This window comes from Tiliqua scincoides, chromosome 9 (assembly GCF_035046505.1).
Source record: "Tiliqua scincoides isolate rTilSci1 chromosome 9, rTilSci1.hap2, whole genome shotgun sequence".
Taxonomy (NCBI): Eukaryota; Metazoa; Chordata; class Lepidosauria; order Squamata; family Scincidae; genus Tiliqua; species Tiliqua scincoides.
The window spans coordinates 28,608,255-28,617,847 of NC_089829.1; the positions used below are offsets into that span (position 1 = coordinate 28,608,255).

General features: G+C 44.8%; 1 pseudogene; it reads right to left on the minus strand.

Annotated features, from left to right (window-relative positions):
- Positions 1-473: 473 nt before the first annotated feature.
- Positions 474-593, minus strand: LOC136660940 (5S ribosomal RNA; annotated as a pseudogene).
- Between the last annotated feature and the right edge of the window lie 9,000 nt (positions 594-9,593).

Sequence of the window (9,593 nt, forward strand, 5' to 3'; positions counted from 1 at the left end):
TTCATACACCAGACGGACTTCAGAAAGAGGTGGGTGCATGTCCCCACTGTTCATCCCTTCCTACAATTTTGTGCTTGTAAATTTCCCCCTCTGTGTGCAGTGTTGTGGGGGGGGGTGGTCTCTTTGAATCACAGCCCCAGTGCTGGGGAGCAGAGTTTGTCCCTGCTTCTCTGTGCCACTGCCTTAATCGAAACTTCCCCTCCCCTTTTATTTATTTATTTATTTATTTATTTATTTATTTATTTATTTATTTATTTATTCAAAGCCCAATCCTATCCAACTTTACAGCGCCGGTGCAGCCACAATGCAGCCCAGAGGTAAGAGAACAAATGTTCCCATACCTCGAGGAGGCCTCTGTGACTACCTCCCCACCATAGGATGCATTACATGCCCCACATTGTCATGGCTACACCAGCACTGGAAAATTTGATAGGATTGGTTGGTAACCTTCAGTCTCAAAAGACTATGGTATAAGCCTACAGCACCCAGTATTCCCAGGCGGTCTCCCATCCAAGTACTAACCAGGCCTGACCCTGCTTAGCTTCTGAGATCAGACAAGATCAGGCATGTGCAGGGTAACAGTTGCTGCTCAAGGTAGGATTGGATAGGATTGATAGGATTGGATAGGATTGGGCCCTTAGTTATTTATTTTAAGAGAAAAAATGTTGCAAATTCAAATAATGGATCTCCCACATCGCATCTCATTTAACCTTAAGCCTATGTCTGGACCAAGCTGAACTTCCCACCTCTGCCCTGCTGCCAGGGTGTGGCTATAGAGACAGTGCCTGATGCATAGACTGGGCTGAGTCTGATGGCAAACCTGGCTGAAATGTTCCCACTCACCCCCACCCCCACACACAGTACACAAGGACTTTAAATGACATGGGGGCTAGAACCTTGCCCCATCCAAGACAACGTGAGCAGTATCTTCAACAGAATGTGATAAGCTCCCTCTTCTCGGCACATCACAGAAGATGGATACTCACAGAATTTATTTCCAACACCGCAGGGAACATTTGGGAAACTCATTATCTGCTCAGGAACAATTTGCAAGTGAGAGGAAATGGGGCCAATAGCCGCATTTTGTATGACTTCCCTGTCAGTGCTTTGATTGACACTGAACAAACTTCCAAGGTGACAGGGAGAATGATTAGCATAGGTTACAAGCCCTTGCTTGAAGAATCCCCACTCATGTTTCCAATGACAATAATGATCATTGCTTTCTGTTGTTCCAGTAACCCTCAGCACATGTTGGATAGTAAGGTGCTGCTGCAAAGAACAACACCCTTGAAATGTTTATTATTGTGTGCTTCCTTTCCACCCCCTCCCCTTTCCCACAAGTGATGTTCTGTGAGGGTGGGTTGACTTTTCATCTGGTCTGCGCTGCCAGGATGGATAAGAAAGAATCAAGTGATGTCAGATCTGAAAACCCAGAAACCTGTAGACAGGTTCTGTGAGCATTGATGCCTCTGGCAAGCGGTTCCAAGGCAGAGCTTATGTTGAGCGCCTGAGGTTTTAAGAAGCCGTGTTGATGTCTGAACAGCACGTAAAGAGCATGGGAGATGACAAGCTGACCCAGTCATTTTCATTAATTGGAATCAAGCTACCTTTTTCTCACATCTGGACAGGAGGCTGCTGTGGAAAATTGAATGGCTTATTTCCATGTTGCCAATGCCATAATTTCATGGAGTGGTTTAGCCAGAAATTATATTGGGGGGGAGGGGAACAACAACATTTATTGTGTGGATGCATGCACTCATGTGTGCAAGTTTTACATTGCATAGCACATCAGTGCAAAAGGAGCAACACACACACACACACAAATGCAAGTTGTCTAATACTGTTTAATTTTAAGTGCTCTATCACTAAACTATGACCCCTCCCAAAAAAGATAGGCAAGGAAAAAAATTTTTATATGGATATGAAGGTGGCAAACAATAGAAAGACTGCTCTTCTCAGCATTTGAGAGCACCAAAAGCACCCCTTCTCCATGATTGGTTGGGAGATTGTTATAAAGAGGCTGAAAAAAGTGTCGGCCTTTTCAGCCCGGGAAGCACTGCCCTCAGTCTTAGTTGGCTTTGTTTCCACTCTTTTAGCCCAATCTTCATGTAGCTCATTCTGAAAGGGCCCAAATAGGGATCCAAAATATCATCTTGATCATTATGTGATCCCTGATTGGTTAGGACTGCCCATTTGACTAACTGTAGAAGAAGATGATGCAGGGCAAAGAAGGGAAAATGGCAGAAAAGCAGTAGAATGTCAGGGAAATGACTGTAATGATCATGTTTGGGAAAAGGGGAACATTCACACAACTGACAGGGCTTGGGGAGGAATCCACCGTCCCCAGAAAGCACTTCTTAGAAACCGAAATGAGAGACTATTTTGAATTGGGAAACTGTTCTGTGCAATTCAAATGTCTTGCTAAAAGATCTCAGATAATCGCACTTGAAAAGTTCTTGGATTACTCCTGCTTTTTGAAATAGGCCAAGAGTGGCCAACCTTTCAACTTTAGGGCTCCTGGACCTTTAACAATTGTGTAGGGAATTTAGCAGGTGCAGCTTGTCACCTCACAGATAACAAGCTGCACCTGCTGAAATTCTCTCCTCTACCCAATTGTTAAAGGTCCAGGAGAGCTAAAGTTGAAAGGTTGGCCGCCCCGGAATAGACAGAGGTCATGCCTAACCCTACTCAAAGACACCAGAGACAGAACCTGGGACATCTGCATTCAAAGCCAGTGCTGTACTACATAGCTGTGGGCCATCTGTAGCCAACCTGGTTCTGCCTACTGAAGGAGTCAGAAGTGCATGAAATGCACTTGTGAACTCCTTTCAAATCCAGCATGCATACCCTGTCTCCTCCCCTCTCTCTGCTCTTCTTCATTTGCCATGCACTTTTACCATGACAGTTGTCGCCCATATGAAGATTAGAAGACCCATGTCGAGCATGACATACGCTTTGATGGAACATTGCCCCAGGCATTTGTCATCCAACCTGCAGGGGATAACAATGTGTAATGGGAGCACTTCTCCCCCTCCCCACACCCTCTAGAACAGTGTAAGTATACTGATATTATTAAATTTTACAATTACCACCAGGGAACGAATCAAAGCTTCCAATCAGCAAATGAACCATATATTATTGGCCTGTCTCCTTAATTCTTGTTCTGCATCATCTGATTGCTTTTCTTCTTATCAGTTTGTTGTTTGAACTAATTTTGCTTTGTCACAGTCCTTTCCTTGGGAGACAAAATGGGACATTGCAGACTAATTATTTATTTACTTCTTTGTTAGAGAGAGAGAGAGAGAGAGAGAGAGAGAGAGAGAGAGAGAGAGAGACGATGCCGGCCAACCTTCTGTCTCTGATTGTTAAATCAATAGCTTCAAGGCATCTTACAGCACAATCCTAATTTTGTCTTCGGTTGATGCAGTGGCCACTGTGCCAGTTGATGGTGCCGCAAATGTGCTATAAAGCACATTTGTGCCACCCGAAGAGCAGGTAGCACTGGTGGGGAGACCTGTCCTGCTTGCTGACACTGCATCCTGACGATCAGTCACTGGTGGAAATGAGTGGAATGCCGGGCAGAAGATGGGTGATGGGAGGGTGTAATAGAGGTAGGGAGGGGACATTTCTGGGTGTGCAGAATGAGAGGTGGATCAGGCCCGGGAGGGGGTAGCATTGGCGGAGCAGGCTTCTGTCATAACCTGTTCTCCCTCCCGGGCCTTAATGCCCTATATGAGGCTGCTCAGAACTGCACCTGCTATTTAGCAGGTGCAGATCTGAGTAGCCCCACTGGGCAGGCTGGATTGTTAGAGTAAGGGGATAAATATCACCCTGAGGAGACCTCCAGCCTACTTTTGATGAGCACTGGATACATCGAAGGTTATGCTGGTCCCCTGTGCCAGCGCTAGTCAGGATTGGGCTGCCCAACTTCTATGGAAGTTAGTGGACGATTTTACAAACCAACAAATCTTACCTGGCACATTTTCAAATCCCGTCTCCATAAAAACCCTGATTTTATACAAGAACCCATATAAGGTACGCTTTATTCATATTGCAGCTGAGGCTGAGATTGGCTTGCCTAAGGCTCATAGGAGAGGCAAGATTCAACTGGGGAAGTTCTGATTCACTAGCACTCTCAAAAAGCACAGTGGAGAATACAAAACATGATCAGACTGCAGAGTTTGCACTGGCACTGCAAAATTGAATAGGTTTGGGCCCTATGCTAGAAGAACCTTTGGTCTGCTCCAGCTGTGTTTACCTTAAGTTCTCAACAATGGCCACTGACCACTGGTCAGAGCTGCTGAGAGCTGGCATTGGGAATAGGGCAAGATGCCTGATTGGGCCCAAGCTTTCTAAATTTTTCCCCGCAAACCAGATGTGACGACAGGTGCATTGAAAGTTGGTTAAAGCTGTAGTGGAAATGCAGCCTGGATAGGCTGAGATCGAGGTACCATAATTTATTTTGGAATAAATTTGTTTTGTGCTGTATAGTTTGCTTTGTCATTGCCTGGGCCCCCTGGAAGCCAGGGTTCTGAAGAATTTGCCCCCTACTCCCTCTTCCTCTGGCCTGCCACTGGTTAAGATTTATTGTCAAGGTTTATGATTTTTATATGCATGCCTGTCTTCTGACCCCACCCCAGTCTTCAGTGCTGTTGGGGGGGGGGGGGGATGACCAAATAAATCAACAACAAAGATACCCTCTTTTTGTAAGTAATTTGGTTTCTTATTATTTCACTGTAAAGTAATCTCTCTCTCTCTCTCTCTCTCTCTCTCTCTCTCTCTCTGCCCTGGAAGGTATAGATATTTCTACTTAATTTTGTTTGGAAATTTGAAAAGCAAGAAAAAGTGAGGGAATGATTATAGACTTTATTTTAAGGGTTTGATTTTGGTTTCTCTCTGTTCTTATATCAAAGATAAAATGGAAGCAGTGGTGTCATGTTCAGGTAATGAGATTTTATATTAAAAAGAATAAATTAAGCGCAGAGAACCATTGGTGGGGAGGCCACAAGGAACCATTTCTGGCTTGTGCAAAAAAAAAAAAATGACTTTATACATTAATGTAGCAAGCATCAAGAGTTATTAGGCACGGAAATTCAATGCTCAAAGGGATGTCAGCCTCTTCAAAAGCAAAGTCATTTTCTGTATTGTTTATATTTAGAAGTGGCAGAGGGTTCCCCCTTGAAATATTTCATCCATGATCCTTTAAAAAAGAAAAAGAAAAAAGTGAAATGCTGCAAGAGAGGGGAGGCAACCATTGATGGAGACAGAGATGGTAAGAATTCTGGAAACAAATATTTCTCATGCAATTATAGACATGCGGGGGGGGGGGGCAGGATATTTCCTCAATCCAGAAATCCTCATGCCCTTGGACATGCATGTTAATTGCTTACACATGTATACAAAAGGCCAACATTCAAGTTACAACCCTACAATAAACCCTGCAAGTTAAGCACTATTATCCCTATGTTGCAGATGCAGAAGACTGAGGACCCAATCCTATCCAACTTTCCAACCATGGTGTAGCTGTGCTAATGGGGTTTGCACTGCATCCTGTGGTGGGAGGATAATTATGGAGACCTCCACAAGGTAAGGGAACATGTGCTCTCTCACCTCGGGGCCGCATCGCAGCTGCACGAGGGCTGGAAAGTTGGATAGGATTGGGCCCTCAGGCTGCAAGACTTATCTCTAGCATTCCTTACAGATGTGAGATCCAAGCCAGGAGAGTTTTGATCTGCAGCTCTGCCTCTTTCCCACTACCTATACTGACTTTATCACTCATATCCATTCAGTCCCTACTAAGTTCACTTCAGCATGAATGGGGAGCAGTGCAAATGGTCCCCATTCAAATCATTTCCCATTTGTTCCAAAATCAAACACATACCGTTATACTGTTACATAGCCCATTTTATATGTAGCCCATGTCAGAATGTCAAGTGCAAGGGAGGGCACCAGGATGCAAGTCTCTTGTTATCTGGTGTGCTCCCTGGGGCATTTGGCAGGCTGTTGTGAGATACAGGAAGCTGGACTAGATGGGCCTATAGCCTGATCCAGCGGGGCTGTTCTTATGTTCTTACTGACCAACAAAGTATTTAAAAAAAAATTGCTTTGGTGTTGCTGGTCTCAAAAATGTATAATGCTTTAAAATGCATCTCTCTCTCTCTCTCTCTCTCTCTCTCTCTCTCTCTCTCTCTCTCGCTTGTCCTCCCCTCTCCCTGTAGAATGTGGTCATTTTTATATATAAAAGATGTCTCTCACATACTTTTTAAAAAAGAAAACAAGACTCCCCCAACACACACACACCCCTCCAACCTCAAACCGTGTGACATTTTTCTTTAATGGCTGATTTATTTTTTAATGTCAGCTACATTTTTTAAATCACGAGGCCTTAGCACTGCTACTGTACATCACCCTGTACTATTTGATCATTAATTTATCACAGTTCTAGCGGTTTGTTTGACAGGTGATTGCGCTTTCATCTAATGGCTACGCAGCAAGCGTGTGGTACACTAAAGCGCAGATGCCACTGACAGGGCTTTTGCGTTCCGCAGACAACAGCCACTATCGTGGGGCTCTATTGATTTCCCGAAATCATGGCAACACTATGGAACCACTCTGGATAATGAGTGCCGATTCAGCTCAACTCAGTTCTCTCCCCCCCCCCCCCATTCAAGCAGTTTTATGGTTGGCTTGCTTGTTATCTATATACTCTTACAGAATTCTTTGTCTGAGTGCCAGCACAGTGAAAGGGGACATACTTGTGTTCCAGTTGCCTTGTTCCTGTTTCATGTTCTAGGCCCATCTCAAAAAAAGATATCATCAAGTTGGAAAAGGTTCAGAAAAGAATTTGGAGCAGTTTCCCTACAAGGAAAGGCTAAAGTCTTTGTGGCTTTTGCAGCTGAAAAAGAAAGATGACAGCAAGAGGAAGGGGAAACACAATCGAAGCATATAAAATCTATGATCTGGAGTAAGCAGACAGAGCCATTTTCAACCACTGTTCTGCAAATAGTCCACAGGTGTATCTCAGGAGTTTGAGGTAGGTTCATTTATTAGTAGGGCCATTGGGGGATGTGACCCCACCCACCCCCATAAGCAGCATGACATGCCTTGTCACTTGTCAAATGTGATAGTGTGAATTGACAATTTTAGCACCTTGTCAGGATGCCGTGAGATGAGAACGGTTGAAAATCGCTGGGATGGAGAGATGTTTTCTTTCTCCCTCTTCTCCCATTATAGTAGAACTTGGGGCCATCCAATGGGATTGATTGCCAGAAGACTGAGGATGGAAAGAAAAACTTCTTCACATGGTGTATAGTTCCTGTATGGAACTCACCAGTGGCGTCACTAGGGTTTGTGTCACCCGGTGCGGGATGCCAGTGCATCACCCCCCCACATGCAGTGGGCGGGGCAACACCCCAGGCAGTGGGCGTGGTGATGTACCATCACACCGCCCCCACTGGTTTTTTGGCCGTACCTTTTGTTAGAACAAAGACAGAACACATTCTGCATGACATTACGCATTGATTGATCATAACATGATGGTATCATTCCTCCAAACGGTGATTTTAGTGATTTTGGTCACTAGTAGTGTCACACCCCCTCCCAGGGTGTCAAACTTAGTAACACCTTAGTCCACCAGGACCATTCTGGTGGCTTCACATTCCCCCTTCCCTGGCCTGACCACCAGCCAAGGCACGTTTTCTTACCTGTGAGTAAACACGATCGTGAGACTTAGTTTGGCTTTCCATAGGGCTCAATACATTCATCTGCTTAGAGGGAGGGAGGGACTTCCTTCTCAGGTGTTTTTTGGGGCTGCATTCATTGGTTCAGGACCATTCTGGTGACGTTGGATTCCTCTCAGCCTGTCCTTTCTGACAGACTAAGGCAAGTTCACTTACTCATGAGTAAACATGCTATATGGCTAAGTTTCACTTTCCATAGGGCTCCATGCATTTTTTATTCTCTGGTTTTTTGGCCATAACTTTTAATAGAAAGGAGATGCTTCACTTTTGCATTGCATTTGGCTGGAAATTCCACATCCAATGGTATATAACATGATGGTATTACTCCTAACCACCATGATTTTAGCACATCACCCCCCCCAGTGTATATCATCCCCGTGCGTGTCACCCAGTGCAGCCCGCACCACCTGCACCCCCCTAGCGACGCCACTGGAACTCACCTATTCTTGTGATGTGGAGATGGCCATTAGCTTGGATGGCTCTGGAAGGGATTGGACTAAATTCATGAACTAGAAGAGGTCTATCACTGGCCTATCTATCTGGCCAAGTCTATTAGACTGGTTATCACCAGGTCTTAGCTTTATCTATTAGACCCTCATATTCAGAGGTAGTAGACCACTAAATATGAAGGGCTTGGGGAAGCAAAAATGGGAGGGGGTCTCTTGCCTTCAGCTCTTTTTTATAGACTTTCCAGAAGCACCTAGTTGAACACTGGGGGGGGGGGGGGATCCTGGCCAAAACAGACTTTTGGACTCATCCAGCAGAGCTCTTCTTATGTTCCTACAACAGGCACTTATTCCCCTGAGAAGCACAATATACACTGGTACACTGGGTTGTATCCCAAGGTTTCCTTCTCAAGGAGACCTTCTTCTTAGGTTATTTGTTTGTTGCAATGTTTATTCATCGCCTTTCTCAACAGACACAAGGCGGTTTACATAAGGAGGCTGAACATAAATCTATTTTTCCATGAAATTTTTATCAGTATTATTCCATGAGACAATCTCATAGAGTCTCCATCTCTCCAGGTGTTTCCCTCCATGGTGCAATCATCATTCTGGCTTCTGGCTCTTGTGCTTTCCAGGCTCTTGTAGGCAGCTGCAAACCAAGCTTCACGCCAATATTTTACAGATGTTATCCTTTTGGGGGAAGGGGGCAGTCCTCCACACTCCACTCCTCCACACAGTCAACAGCCTTGGTCTCCCACTCAAGGCAGCTGATCCTGCTTAGCTTTTTCAGGCAAGGTGACTGACTGCTCAACCTCCAGAACGCAGCTCCTGCCCTGATTACATCCTGTATTTTCTACTTTTATTTGTTTGATTGGCAAGCAACCCGTTCTTCAAGCATTGTTCTCAAAGAAATTTACCATTTGCAGAAAAATTAAGTACCAAGGAAATTATAGCAATGAAAGATTGTAACAGGCAAGTGGGGGAAGGGGAGGGAGGGTTGGAGTAGGTTTGGAGGGGGAGGACGCAATCGTAGGAGGGGGTTGGTGGCAAGTGGGGCACTGAGTGCTGGCAGACTAAGGAATGATGGGAAGGGCTGGAGGCAATCCTTCTCCTCAAACCACTTTACAGTTGCCCATATATACAGTCCTAGTAAATAATAAAATCAAATAGTTATTTTTTTCTGTTCTGAAGGTTGTAGTTATTCTCACTTTTGTCCCCATCAGACTTTTTTCAAAGCCGTTGTTCTCCTGCCCATCTGAACTGAAGGAGAAGGAGAAAAGAATGTCATTCTACTGTGGAGTCAATGTATGGATCCCCTCCCCCGGCTCAAGGCTTTTTCGTTAGAGTCTAAACCCCTGGCTAGTATCTCCCTGCAATTCTGCTAGTGATTTCTGCACAGAGAAAGTAG